This window comes from Tamandua tetradactyla, chromosome 3 (assembly GCF_023851605.1).
Source record: "Tamandua tetradactyla isolate mTamTet1 chromosome 3, mTamTet1.pri, whole genome shotgun sequence".
Lineage (NCBI taxonomy): Eukaryota > Metazoa > Chordata > Mammalia > Pilosa > Myrmecophagidae > Tamandua > Tamandua tetradactyla.
The window spans coordinates 216,912,516-216,926,492 of record NC_135329.1 but is presented as its reverse complement, the minus strand read 5'-3'; the positions used below and the strand labels follow the sequence as shown (position 1 = coordinate 216,926,492).

The 13,977-nt window shown below is 41.4% G+C and overlaps 1 protein-coding gene across 1 annotated transcript in view; it reads left to right on the top strand.

Annotated features, from left to right (window-relative positions):
- Positions 1-13,977, top strand: part of NDUFA10 (NADH:ubiquinone oxidoreductase subunit A10) — a 58,508-nt gene that overhangs the window by 21,898 nt on the left and 22,633 nt on the right. The gene's annotated exons all lie outside the window — the stretch shown is intronic.

Sequence of the window (13,977 nt, the reverse complement as noted above, 5' to 3'; positions counted from 1 at the left end):
TTTAAATGTCTTCAATGTCAGATTTTCCTCCTGGCAATGCCTTACTTTTGTGGGAGCGCTCCTGCCGCCGCAGAGGACCCTCAGTTTTGTGGGAGCGTTCCTGCCGCCGTGGAGGACCTGGGGAGAATGGGAGCTGTGGGGAGGCTGGCGGTCTGCTTGCGGTGGGCAGCCTGCTCTATCAATCTTCTTGTTTAACTTCCACACCTTTTTACTGAATTCTTTGTTTTCAAAATGGCGTAGAGAATAATTTCAGGTAGGGTTCATGACCTCATAGGGCTTTTATAATAAAGTTTTATAGCTTGGGGTGCCAAGGGAGCAGTTAAGGCCAGGTTTCCATGGGCAGCTATAGGTCGGCAGCTGTGGGCACAGAGCATGCAGGAAACAGAACTTCAAGGCATGCCTTCATCTCTCAGAGAAGCTCACATTTTAATTAAATGTTTTTGCCTTATTGTAATTTTACAAGTGGATGTTTGCAAATTACCTGAAGTAGTGATAGGACTTCTGAGGACATCCCATTTCTCTCTGACTTGAGCTTGATGTTTTCTTTGAAATAAGTTCTTTGGTTTTTGTTTTTTAAACTGATTTTAAACAATGTAGAAGTTTTTGAAGTTACCTAAAACTTTAAAGATAACACTTAAAGGAACATACAGTAAGCATTTCTGCGCGTTTCTTTCCATCCTTTTCATGTGTATACATGTACCTGTAATTCTTACTCTCTTTTTGTGGGGGTCCTGCAGGCCCACAGCCCCAGTCAGTGTCCCACGTTGTGGGCAGCTTCTCATCATGGCAGCTCCTCATTCACTGCTCCTATGTGAGCCAGAAACCCCAAACTTGCTAGTTGCTCCCTCTTTCCAAGTCCCATTGAGTCTGTCTTACAAATGGCTCCGTTTTCTTTCTTACTGTCACACCTACTCCCTTAGTCTGACGCACCATCATCTATTACCTAAATGTGGACAGCATCTTCCTCTCTGGTCTCCTCTAGGTCTGGTCTCTCTCCCTCCAGCCCCTTTTCTGTCATGCAGAAGCTGTTTGCTGGAATGCAAAACACACAATGTTGGTCCCCTGCTTAAAATCCTTTTGTGATTCTCATTACTGTCGGACAAGTTCATGTTCTTTAATATGTGTATTCTGGCTCCTGGAAGCATCTGCTCTCCTCTCAACCTAGAGTGGTTTGTGATCTCACACCATTGTGCCCAGCATGATTTCAGGTGAGGCATGGACAAGGAATTTAAAAATAAATAATGGATAAGTTGTCTAACGAGAACATTATGCCCTTTAAATTGTTTTTGTAATTCTTCTCATTACAAAAATACTGAGTTTGTAATAATATGTCTTTAACGTTGCTGTTATGTTTGATAATCTCCCTTTTAAACAAAGAAACAACTGAACATAGGCTCAGAAATTTTGCAATCACTGATAATCTGGTTAGAGTAACATAGCTTTGTTTTTATAGTTTTTTTTTAAGCTTCTTATTCACAATGAATATTACTGGTTTTCCACTTGTATTATTACTATAAAATTTCCTTTTAAAATAAACTTGCATGAAAAAAGGCAGTCCATTTTTTTTAACCTAAGTGATGGTTTTACAGGTGTGAACAGGGTGGTGGGAGAGGCTGTGTGTGGCCTCAGGCTGGGTGCACATGTGGTCCAGGCTGCCCACTTCCAGGTCTTGAGGGCACAGGTGTTTTCCTCTTCTCCGCTCATTTGCCTCATTGCTCGTTGGTTCATTTATTCACTCCAGCAAATGTTAATCAACTGTTGACTGTGCCAGACTGTTCTAGGCCCTGGGGTGGGCTGAGGATGGGGTATCCAGGTGGAAGGAAACTGAAGGTGAACAGAAGGCCAAAGGGAGGATTTGCTAAATGTTGGTGACAGGGCTGTGGAGCCCTCGCCAGACCAGGGACCGGCCGCTGGGAGGCTCAGGGAAGCCCCTGGCACTGAGTGAGGGAGCAGCGGGGTGGAGGGCACCTGGGAGAGCCCAAGGGCAGATGCACAGGTCCTCAAGGGCAGGCATTTCTGGCATATTCAGAACTGGGCTGGGGCCCTCCAGCAGGAGCAGAGTAGGGGTTGGCCACCGGGAAGGGAGATGCGGGTTGTCGCGTGACTGTGTAGCTTTTACGGTGTGCCGGTGTGGTTCTGGAGACCTTGTCACGGACACTCCCTTTATCTGGCAAATGGGCAGATGAGGAAAATAAAGACTGACAAATACTAGGGGCACTAAGGGATACAGGATGATTTGAGTGTTCTTTTTATTTATATTTTTAATTTTTGGAATAATGAAAATGTTCTAAAATTGATTGTGGTGATGAATGCACAGCTATATGACAATATTGTGAATCATTGACTGTACTCTTTGGATGATTGTATGGTATGTGAATATATCAAAAAAATTGCAGAGAGAGAAAAGTAGGTTTCTGGAGTGTGTGGTGCTCCCTTAGGGTGCTTGGAGGGCCTGGCTTTTCCTCAGAGCCATGGCTGACATGCTTTCTCCTAGGAATATTCTGGGTTCAAATTTGAGAATATTGTGTAGTTTTTTTTGTTTGCTTATTTTTTTTCTTTTTGTATGGGCAGACACTGGAAAACGAACCAGCATCTCCGGCATGGTGGGCAAGAACTCTGCCTGCTGAGCCACCATTTAGTTTACTTTTAGTGAACATTAAAGAGAACCTAACATTGGGCTTGTGATTTTAATTAAATGTTTAGAAATGTTGAAATTCTCAGTCCGTATTTAAATGATTGAGGAAATCTAATTTTTTAAATTCATAAGCTTTTTAAAAAAGCTTTATTTTTTAGAATAGTTTTAGATATGACACAAAAGTATCCTGAAGATTGTCGAGTTCCCCTCCTGCCTGCACCCAGTGCCCTGATTAATAGGTCTCCCGCAGCGCAGTCTGCGATGCGCCCTGTTCCTGAAGGCCCGTCTCTTCAAGTTCCTCATTTTACCCGCGCCTCGTCCCGCCCGGGCCCACCAGGCATCTCGTCGCCGTGCCTCCTTCGCTCCTCTGTGCTGTGGCTCTTTGTCAGACTGCCTTGGTCTTTGATGGCCTGCACAGTTCTGGGGAGGACTGGTCCGGACCTCTGCAGAATGGCCCTTGGTCGGGGTTGTCACAGTGGGCTGGGATTTGGGAGGAAGACCACATGGTGCCGTGTCTCTGTCACCAGGCGCATCAGAGGTGCGCGCTGTCGACCTCAGGGGACCGTGGCCTGGTGCCCTGCTTGTAGGTTGGGTGTCAGCTGGGCAGACACGCTCCCCTCTCCAGAGTCCCTGTGGGGAGCCAAAGCTCCACATTTGTCAGCTGAATAAGAATTGTGTAAATATTTAGAGGGACTTTTTTAAAAGGAAATTCAGTTGCTAAATATGATAAATTGGATTTCAATAGAGTACAAGTAATAGTGACCATTTATCTTCATGCACAGAATTCCCTTTGGGCATTGGAGACCTGAGCAACAATTACCACCAAATGTCCCTTAGAAATAGCATGATGAGGGCTATAAAGACGAATACATAAAGCCTTCTGTAGGCTTCATATGCAGCTGTTTAATTTCTGGGAAGATCTACAGCTTTTGAAAGAAGGTCCCTAGCTAGCTCGCAGAGCTGCTTTCCGGAAGGACGTGAGGCTGTCTCCCTCCCACCGAGCCCGCTCAGGACACTGCGCTGGACTTTGGACCTGACCAGAGCAGCCTTATAGCTGTTAGCACATGATCTAGTATAGAATGCTTTGTTTTCAGGCCTTTTATTGCTGTCCTCTATCTCCTGACATCCCTCCCACCAGAGAAGGAATAACTGTTCCCTCCAGGTTCCTCAGAAGCAGGGCTAGGAGAGCTTTAAATTGTAGCGAGAGGCACAAGGTGGAAAGGACAGTGATTTCTTTTCATGTGGCTGTCTCATCATGGGTCTCCACTGACAGGCTGTGCCTGTAGAAGTTTTTATCGGATGTTAAGGAGCCCCCACCACTAAAGTCTTTGCTTTAAGACACATTTGAAAAAAACAAAACAAAAAAACAATCCCTAACTATAAAACTTATTTTTCACACAATTTTTCCTCCTTTAGAAATAACTCAGTGTTAAAGTCAGGTACTAATGGTGTAATATGAAGCAAATTTCCAAATGTAGTTTACCCTTAATGATGTTTATGAAAATTACATTTTTCCTTCTCATTCCTGTCTGTTTCAGCCGGAAGTGGTAGATATGACTTCAGAGAGTGGAGAATGGGTGGGCTCAGTGCGCACCTAGGGCAGGAGCCCAGGCGGGTGGGGGTTCACTTCAGTTCACTGAGGTGGACGGGAATCCTGTGCTGTCCTGCCACAACTGCTGGGCATGGGTGGGCGGGTCAGCTGGTTCTCACTTGTGCCGGGTTTAAGGTTCAGAGGTTTAGTGAAAATGAAAAAACAATTTTGAATTGCTGATCAAATTAAATTTGAATTTCCGTTATCTGGAATTATATGTTATAATTATAAGAAATAGTAAATAAAGATGATCTGAAAAGGATTTACATCTGGTAAAAAAACAGGGCACTGTGGCTATGTCTTCCATGTGGAAGTTGGCTTCTCCCCGCCCCACCTGGCAGAGAAGAAGCTCAGGTCTCATCCGAGGAGGGGCAGAGGCGGGAGATGGTTCCACTGCCAGTGGGTCGGGCGGAACTTGAGCCAGCGGCATTCCCAGCCTGTTCGGCAGAGAAGGCAACTCTTAGAGTGAGAGCAAAACCAGCTTCTTCTCAGATTCTTTCAGATAATCTTCAGGGACTTCAGACACACTACATTAATAAATTACGGATACTGTGGTAGACATAGGAAAGGAACTTGAAAAATATAGTGACAGAGGCAAACTCTGCATTTCACTGAGGACTGAGCCTTCAAACATATGTTAAATATCAAGTTCAAGCTTTGATGTCTTCTTAGGTCTTATGACTGTCATTTAAGTCTTTATCATCAGACAAACATCAGGGTTTAATCATTCGTGTGTGTTTGCGTGTTTTAAAATGTAGCCAGGTTAATATACATTTATACCCCTGGCTTTATTTTGAAAAGGCTGTAGCTCTTAATACACTACCACCAGCGCCCTCTCCACTCACACACTAGTCCACAAACTTTAATTGCATTCTGCATTGAGAAATGTTTATATTTTTCAGTTTAATGAGTGCAATCACCACATCATTGCTTGATTTTTATTTACGTTATATAAAAGCTAATTCAAGGAATAGTACATGCTTATTGACAATTGTGATATGTTCCTTCAATGGCTGATTCATGTTCTTTGCTTGATTTTCAACTTTCTTCCACTTTGTATATTTTATTTTCCTTTTTATTATAGATATTAAATTCAATATGGTTATTATCAGTTGTTTTCCACATTGTTATATTTTGTTTTATATATTTCCCCCAATTTTCTGTTGCATTTTACACTGGAATCATGGAAATCTTCATTATATATATGTATGTCATTTTTATGTTGAAAAAAGATAAAAAATAAAAATAAAGAAAATAAACACACTGAAAAAAGAGATTTAGGTTTTGCTATAAGTATGTTGCATTACACGTAAGTGACTAAATAAAGTAATGATCAGCCTTTCAATAACAAAAAACTGGGGGAAAATGAACAAAAGCTGCATGTCCGTGCACGTGGAGCTGGGGAACCCACCTGCCATTCCATCATGGGTTCGAGAGCATACCATTCTCAGAGAGCAGAGAGGAAGTACTCAGCCAGTGTCTGGTTGGCATACGTCTGCCAAGGTGGCACCACGGCAGAGGGGACATTTTCTCGCTGGTCATCAGATATAGTTGACGGTCATTGGTTTGCTCCATGCGGGCAAGAGAGCAGTTTGGGGACATTTCAGAAGAGGAAAGATTGTCCAGTGCTGGAGGCCTGTTCTTGGTCTCTTCTTTCCTTAAATAAGGGGTTTGACTGAGCGCTTTCTGAAGGTGATAGACTTTAGAAGCTGATGGCCTTGGTAGAAGCTTCTGACTTTCTAGGAAGTTTTTAAAAAAATGATGAAACTGTGATTGTGCCCAATCCCGCCCACAAAATAAGCACACCTTGTAATTTCTTGAGGGACTTAAAGTATATTTGTACTGAGCTTTTGTCAACAGCGAGACCACATGGAAGGGCAGTGTTTGCAAATTGTGATACATCCATTACCTGTATGTATTTTATAGTAGATAATGAACTCATTGCTGTTCTTGGTTGGAAATTATTCGGTAGCACTTCTGGTTCTTGGAAAAAGGAATGTGCTTTGACTTTTTGTTTTTAAAATTAAATATTATCTTCATTTTTGTTTTAGGGTCTTTCTGATCTTTCTGCATTTGATGTTTTGCAGTTTAACCAAGATGGGTCTAGGTATCAATTTTTTTTTACCTTATGCCAATGCTTTCTGATGCTTGTTAATAAGATCTTATTCTTCGCTTAAATTTTCAATTGCTTACGTTTCTTTAAACATTTTAGATGTAGTTGTTTTTATTCTGTGTCTAGTAATGTTAGATTAGAAGACTGTTCTGGCATATAATGTTCCGTCTGGTCTTTGCCTGTAGTGGCCTCCTTCAGTGCTCTGGAGACTGGATACGAAGCTCAGGTCTGTGAGGTTTTTTCTGGGCACCTGATGAGGGCGAGTCTCTCCTAAGTAGGATGGCCAGATCAGGTACAGGATGCCCAGTTGAGGTGAATTTCACATAAACAACAGACACTTCTCTAGTATAAATATGTCCCTATTTTCCATGTAACCAGGCCTCCTGTATTTTTATCTGCTGACTCTGCAGTCTTCCCCTGAAAAAGATTGTTTGCTGCCACCAGACCCACCAGTCCATTTGGAGCAGGGCTCGCTTTAAGTGACCTGTGGCTCGTGGCCTCCCTGGACCTGCAGGTAGTGTGCCTTTGAAACCCCGGACTGCGTGAGGACGGGCTTCTAGGTGTGTGTTTTCAAGCAAGTGCTGTTCCCGCCACGCAGACTGCAGTCTCGTGCCCTTTTTGGGTCCTGCCCACCTCACATCACAGGTGTAGCTCTTCAGAAGCCCTGTCTTACTGAGGAGCCTCAGGCACAGCTCCCCCTTCCGTGGGCAAAGGCTTTGTGTTGGTCTCTGAACATCTCCTAGCACGCTCCCAGGGCAGCGGAGCCTTCAGCTAACCACTCTGGTTTCCAACTCACTCAGCGTTTTTAGCCTCTTGTAATTTCTTGCAGAGCTCAGCAGTGCATTTAAAAGCATTTCTAGAGGTTTTATATCAAGAGGTTTTTCAGACTATCAAGGCTGCTGTTCGGATGGAAATGAAAGACTTCTCGTTTGGCCTTTATAATCTGAAAGCCTCTTTTGGTGCTGGTTCTCCCTATACCCATTCTTGAGAGGAACTGAATTCGAAGTTCTGTATATTTATATGCTCAGTAGGTATTTGCCCAGGGATCAATCCCCCAGGATGGAAAATTCATTAAATGCCCAACCCTCAAGGCAGGCAAGGGAAACCTGTACGATGGAGAATCCTTTTCTTCTGTTATAATCAGAAAATCCTATTTAGGCATCTTGTACTCTCAGAGATAGAAGGAACGACATTTTCCCTTAACATCCTAATGCTTGCTGGTCAGCCTGACTTTACACACACATACACACATAAACCCTAGACATTGTCATCTCAGTATTTTTCCATTTATTCAGTTATCACACGGCAAATAATTTCTTTTGCTGGGCACTGTTCTAAGCATCGGGGCTACATCATAAAGAAAACAAAGTCCTGCTCTCAAGGAGATTACATTCTTGTATGGGGAGAACAGATAATTAAATATACAGCAGGACATCTAAGTGCTATGGAAAAAAATGAAGCTAAGATGGGAGCTGTTCTATAGAGAGAGGTTGTGCAGTGAGACCCGAGACCTCCTTCAGGGAGGAAAAGCAAGGGCAGAAATTTTGAGGTGGGAGCATGCTTGGCACTTTCTTGAAATAGACTCCAATGTGGTGAGAGGGAATGGAGTGTGAAGGAGGAGGAGGCAGGTGGAGCTGGAGGTGAGTTAGGAAGGCCCAGATCAAAGAGGGACAGTAGGCCGTGCTGTAGGGCCTTGGAGTGACCTCTCTGTGGGATTGGGAGGTGCTGAAGACTTTGGGTTGAACTCTCAGTGAGGTGGTAAGGCACTAGAGTATTTTGCAAGTGACTTAATTGAATTGCATGTTGAAATTATTGTTCTGCTTTTCATGTTGAATATTGATTATAGGGGCCTAGGAAGAAGGCAGAAGAATAATCAGGAAGCTATTTCCATAGTCCGGGTGAGAAGACGATGCTAACGTGGACTGAAATGAAAATAGTGGAGGCAGTGAGATGCTGTAGGATTCTAATATTGCAAGATTTTTGACCTGAGCAATGGAATTGCCAGTAATTTATATAGCAAGGAATGAAGAAGGAAGAGGTTTTAGGGAAAATCAGAGGCTTGGTTTTGGACATACTAAGTTTGAGAAATCTACTTGGTGATATTGAGTAAACAGTTGACGAGTCTATGAGTCTGCAGTTCAGGGGCAAAGTCATGGCTACTAATCAACAGAAAGTCCAGAGGAAGACGGAAAGGAGAAAAGAGACGAGGCTGAAGGACTAAGGTCCCAGACTTGTGCTTGGAGGGTAGGGAGGTGAAGTAGCTGCAAAGGAATTTGAGAAGGAATGGCCAGTCATGTAGGAGGAAGGCTAAGAGAGTGGTGTCCCCGGAGGCTGAGTGAAGAGTTCTGAGAGAGTGATCAACTGTGTTTCACATTGCTGTGAGATCCTCCAGGCACTGCTATAGCAGCATTTCACCACATTTTACATGTTGTGTTTTTGTTTTTGTTCAGTTTACACTACTTTCTGATATCCGTCTTGATTTCTTCCTTGACCCCTGAGTTATTTCAAAGTGTTATTGAGTGTTTGATTTATTAATTATTTTGAGAAGATTATTAAGATCTCCAACTATAATTGTGGTTTGTCTGTTTCTCCTTGTAGTTCTGTCATTTTTGCTTCATATATTTTGCAGCTCTCTTATTGGGTGAATAAATATTTAAAGTTGCTATATCCTCTTAACAAATGGACCTTCATTATAAAATGACCTTCTTTATCCCTAGTAATCTGAAAGCTATTCTGCCTGATTTTAATAATAATTATATATAATGCCACTCTACTTTCTTTGGTGAGTGTTTGTATGATATATTATCATCCATTCTTTTACTTTTAAGCTGCCTTTATATGTAAAGTATGTTTCTTATAGGCAGCATATATTAGGGATGGATTTCATATCTAGTCTGACAACTTGTGCCTTTTAGTTGGGGTGTTTAGACTATTTATATTTAATATAATTATTAATGTATTTAGATTTAAATTTCTCATCTTGATGATTGTTTTCTGTTTATCCCATCTGTTCTTTCTTCCCTTTCCCTGTGTTTTCTGACTTCTTTTGGATTAATTATAGTTTATGATTACATTTTGTCCTCTTAGTCTTTTATTTTGTATGCTGTATGGCAGGGTCACATTTCATTCTTTTTCCATGTGAGTATCCCGTTATTGCAGCACCATGTGTTGAGTTTCTGTTTGAATGTTTTCTTTCTTTGCTTGTTTGTTTTTTGGGAAGTACATGGGCTGGGAATTGAACCTGTGTCTCCTGCATGGCAGGCGAGAATTCTACCGCTGAGCTACCCTTGCACCCCCTCTTAGTCTTTTAGTATAACTCTTACTATTTTCCTGACTGTTTTAGCATATGTAGTTTGTATCTAACTTATCACAGTTTCCTTCAGGTGATATTACGCTGCTTCTCATACAGTGTAAGAGCAAGTAATAGAACCGCTCCTCGTCCCTTTGCCAGGTGTTTGCTTTTACCTGTGTATACAACCTCACTCTACAGTGTTGTTTTTGTGTGACCCGTCAGCTACCTTTTAAAGAGATTTAAATGAGAGAGAAAGTTCCCACGTGTCTTCCCATATAGTTACTGGTGTAGCACTCTTCATCATTTGCGTTGATCCATATTTCTATCTGATTTCATCTTCCTTTTTTGAGAAGGACTTTGTGCAGGTCTCCTGGTGGTGAAGACTTTCAGCTTTTGTTTGTGTGAAAAAGCCCTTACTGCACTTTTGTTTTTGAAAGCTATTTTTGCTAAATATAGAATTCTGGGCTGGCAGATTTTTCTATTTCAGATGTTATTTCACTATCTCGTTTGCATTGTTTCCAGTGAGAAATCTGATCATTCTTTTGTTCCTCTGGACACAAAGTCATGTTTCTCTGGTTGCTTTTATCACTGGTTTTAAGTAATTTGATTATTATATGCTTGCTGTAGTTTTACTCATGTTTTTGTGCTTGGAATTCCGAGTTTCTTGGGTGTGTGTTTATATTTCTTACCAAATTTGGAAAACTTCCTTCAAATAATTTTTTTGTCTTCTCTCTCTCTCTCTCCCTCTCTCCCCCCTCCCTTCCTCCCTAACCCTAACCTGAGGTCCCACAGGTCACTGATCTCATATTAATTTTTTTAAGTTCTTTTTGTCTCTGTTTAATTTTTAATAGTTTCTATTATTGTGTCTTCAAATTCCCTGTTCTTTTTTAATGTCTAATCTGCCATTACTCCTAAAGAAGTGTATTTTTTATCTTGCATATTGAAATTTTCTTATCTAGAAATTTGATTTGGGTCTTTTCTTATTTTTCATGTCTCAACATAACTTTTTAAAACTGTGCAAAGCCATTCTAATAATTCTTTTAATCTTGCCTGCTCATTGTTAGTTCAAGATTGGTTTTTGATTGCTTGATTTGTCTCCTCATCATGGGTTGTGTCTTCCTGCTTCTTTGGCATACTTGGCCATTTTTCCAGATAGTGTGGATTTTACCTTGTGTACTGGGTATTTTTGTATTCCTATAAGTGTTTCTGACTGTTCTTCCATAACGCAGTTAAGTTACTTGGGCATGATTTTATTCTTTCAGATGTGCTTTAAAAATTTGTTAGGCAGGACCAAAGAAGCTTTTGATCTCAGGCTAATTTTGCCCCCCAGCTGTGTTTTCTGACAATACCCTAGGTGTGTGAGGTTTCCAGCCTGGCTGGTGGGAACAGGCACTATTCCTTGCCTTGTGTGAGAGTCAGGTACCTGTCTCTTCAGTCGTTTTGGGTGTTTTTCCTGTGTGTGCACGGATCGGTACTCTGCTGAACACAGGAGGGGACCCTCTGCAGACTTCTGGACTTTTCTTGGTACAGATCTCTCTTTTCTGCAAACTGTAACTGCCTTTGTCCCCCTGGTCTCCCAGCTCATCTTCTCAATCCATGGAGCCCACTGGACTCCATCTGGGTTTTTTCTCCCTGTACCGTGGTCTGGAAACTCAAGGAGGCAGCCGGGGCAATTGTAGGGCTCACCTGTTCGTTTACTGTCTGTAAGAGATCATTGTACTTTGCTTCCTGAGTTGCAGTATCTTGAAAACTTGTGTTTCAGTTGTTTTTTGGTTGTTTTAAGAAGAAGGTAAATCTAGTCCCAATTGCACCATCTTGACTAGAAGTAGAAATCTTCTATGGCACTGAATTCTAGTGTAATTATTATTATATACATGTTCTTACCTTTAATTGGTTCTTAATTTTCTAGCTTTTGAAGCTAGAAACATTGATTATCTAACTCTTTCTAAAAATACACTATGTAAGTGTGTGTGTGTATATCGATAGATAGATAGATGTTGGGGATCTTATTTAGGCTCAACCTAAACTTCAGACTCCCAGGACTACGACAGACCACATGCAGTACTGGCTACTCAGAAGGACGGGACACTGAAGCCAGCAGGGCAGCATCGCAGGCTTTCTTTTCTACTGATGAATCTGCAGCAATCACACAACACAGCTCAGGTGCAAGCAGAGAGGATTCATGTTAGTGGACTAAGGAGCCACTTAAAAATCTCATACTGGAGAGAGCTAAGACCTCCATAGATATGCATCCAGGGTCTCTTACAAGGAACCAGAAGCTATGGCAAGCCCGTTAGGAATTTTCAATTCTCCTAGTCAGAGCAATATAATTGGCATGCCATTTTAATCTAGTTATCAAGAAAACAGAGTAAGGGAGTTAATTAAAGGTCGAATTCTTAGGCAAAAAGGGAAAGAGTTTTGTTGATCCTTTGTCCAGAGGCTGTTTTATTCCTTTGACATACGACTTTAGCTTATGTCCTACAAACTTTAATAAGTGTAGCTCAATGCATTTTAATTTCACTCTGATTTATCCCTTGAGCCATGACTTAGAGAGCAAATTTTGTTATATATACCTTTCAGATTATGAAATTTCATTATTATGAATTGTTTTTATGGCTACTAATTATTCTTGTCTTAAAAATCTATTTTTTCTCATTAGTCTGGTTAGACAAGTTTTCTTTTAGCTGGTATTTGCAGAGTGTGCTGGTTTGAAACTTATTATGTAATGCAGAAAAACCACGTTCTTCTAACCCTAATCCAGTCTTGTGGGGGCAGACCTATTGTTTGGGTGGGATCTTTTTGATTAAGTTGTTCCCGTGGAGCTATTTCCCACCCAGTTGTGGCTAGGGCCTTTTGATTAAGTGGTTTCCGTGGAGATGTCTCCATGCATTCAAAGTGAGTCTTCATCTGCTTACTAGCGTCCTTTGAGAAGAAACCATTTTGGAAAGAGCTCAGAGCTGACACAGCAGAGACATTTGGAGATGCAGAAAGGAAATGCCTTTGGGGAAGCGGTTTGAAACCCAAAGCCAAAGGGCCCTCAGATACCAGCCACATGCCCTCCGAGGTATTCCGGATGCTGTCGGCCTTCCTTGAATCAAGGTTATCTTTCTCTGGATGCCTTTGTTTGTACATTTTATGACCTTAGAACTATAAAATTGTAAACTGGAACTTGTAAGCTTTATAAAAGCCAACCCATTCTGGATATGGCATTAGCAAACTAGAACATATAGTATATATATTTTTACCTTTGTACTTTCATTCTTTCTATATTTTTATATTTAAGGTGGTTGTGTTTTGCACACCATACAATTGAGTTTTGATTATTTTGTTTCCCAGTCATTACAATCATTGTCTTAATTTTAACTGGTGTATTTAGTCCATTTATATTTATTAGAATAACTAACATATTTATTTAAAGCTGCCATTTTACTACTTGTTTTCTGTTTGTTCTTTGTCTCTTTTTCCTTTCTTGCCTTTTTGACTATTCAAGTAGTGTTTATTCAGTTTTTTCACGTTTTAGCATGTCATTCTTTTTACTATTCTTTTAATAGTTTTACTGCATACTATACCATGCATCCTTAACTTATTAGGAACCTTAACTTATTATCCTTACATTAATAATTTTACTACAACTGAAAAATGCAAAGACATTAGAACACTTCAAATTCATTTTCCTCTCTTCTGCTTTTAGTGCAGTTGTTGTCTTAAGGATACCTTCTTGTACCCCGAGACTGATACATTCCAGAAAGCTCAAGGTCGGTGGGTCCCAGTGAACCTGGAGGCAGATGGCAGTGAAAGACAGCTCACCCCTTCTCAGGCCCTGAGCCCTGCTAGTTGCTGGGATGTGGAGCCCTTGAATTGCCAGGAATTTGGTCTCACATGGTGCACAGACCTTGCCAGGAGGAGCACTGGTAAACTTCCAGGAAGTAGAAGCCAGACTGTGGCCCAGATGCTAATTCACCTCTCCCGTTTCTGAGGTCCTCATTAATCAAGAGCATTAGTACCCTTGCCTTACGCAGATTGGTTCTTGCTCCTTAGGTTTTCAAAACTTAAACTTTTGTTGAAGCATTCAAAGCCTATGTGGGTAGTCAAGGGAGAGGTTGTTGGGTGGCACAGGGAGGAAGTGTGGTTTGAGAGGGGGTGAGAAGCGGGTTTCTAAGGTGCTGGTGGTCTCTTCACTTGGGGCTGGGATGGGTGGGTGTTTGTCTTGTTGCTCCTCTTTTACATGGTGTGTTGGTTTGCAAGCTGTCATAATGTGATATACCAGAACGGGAATGGTTTTTAAAAAGGCAAATTTATTAAGTTACAGAAGTGAAAGTGTCCAAATTAATCACCCACAAGAGGTT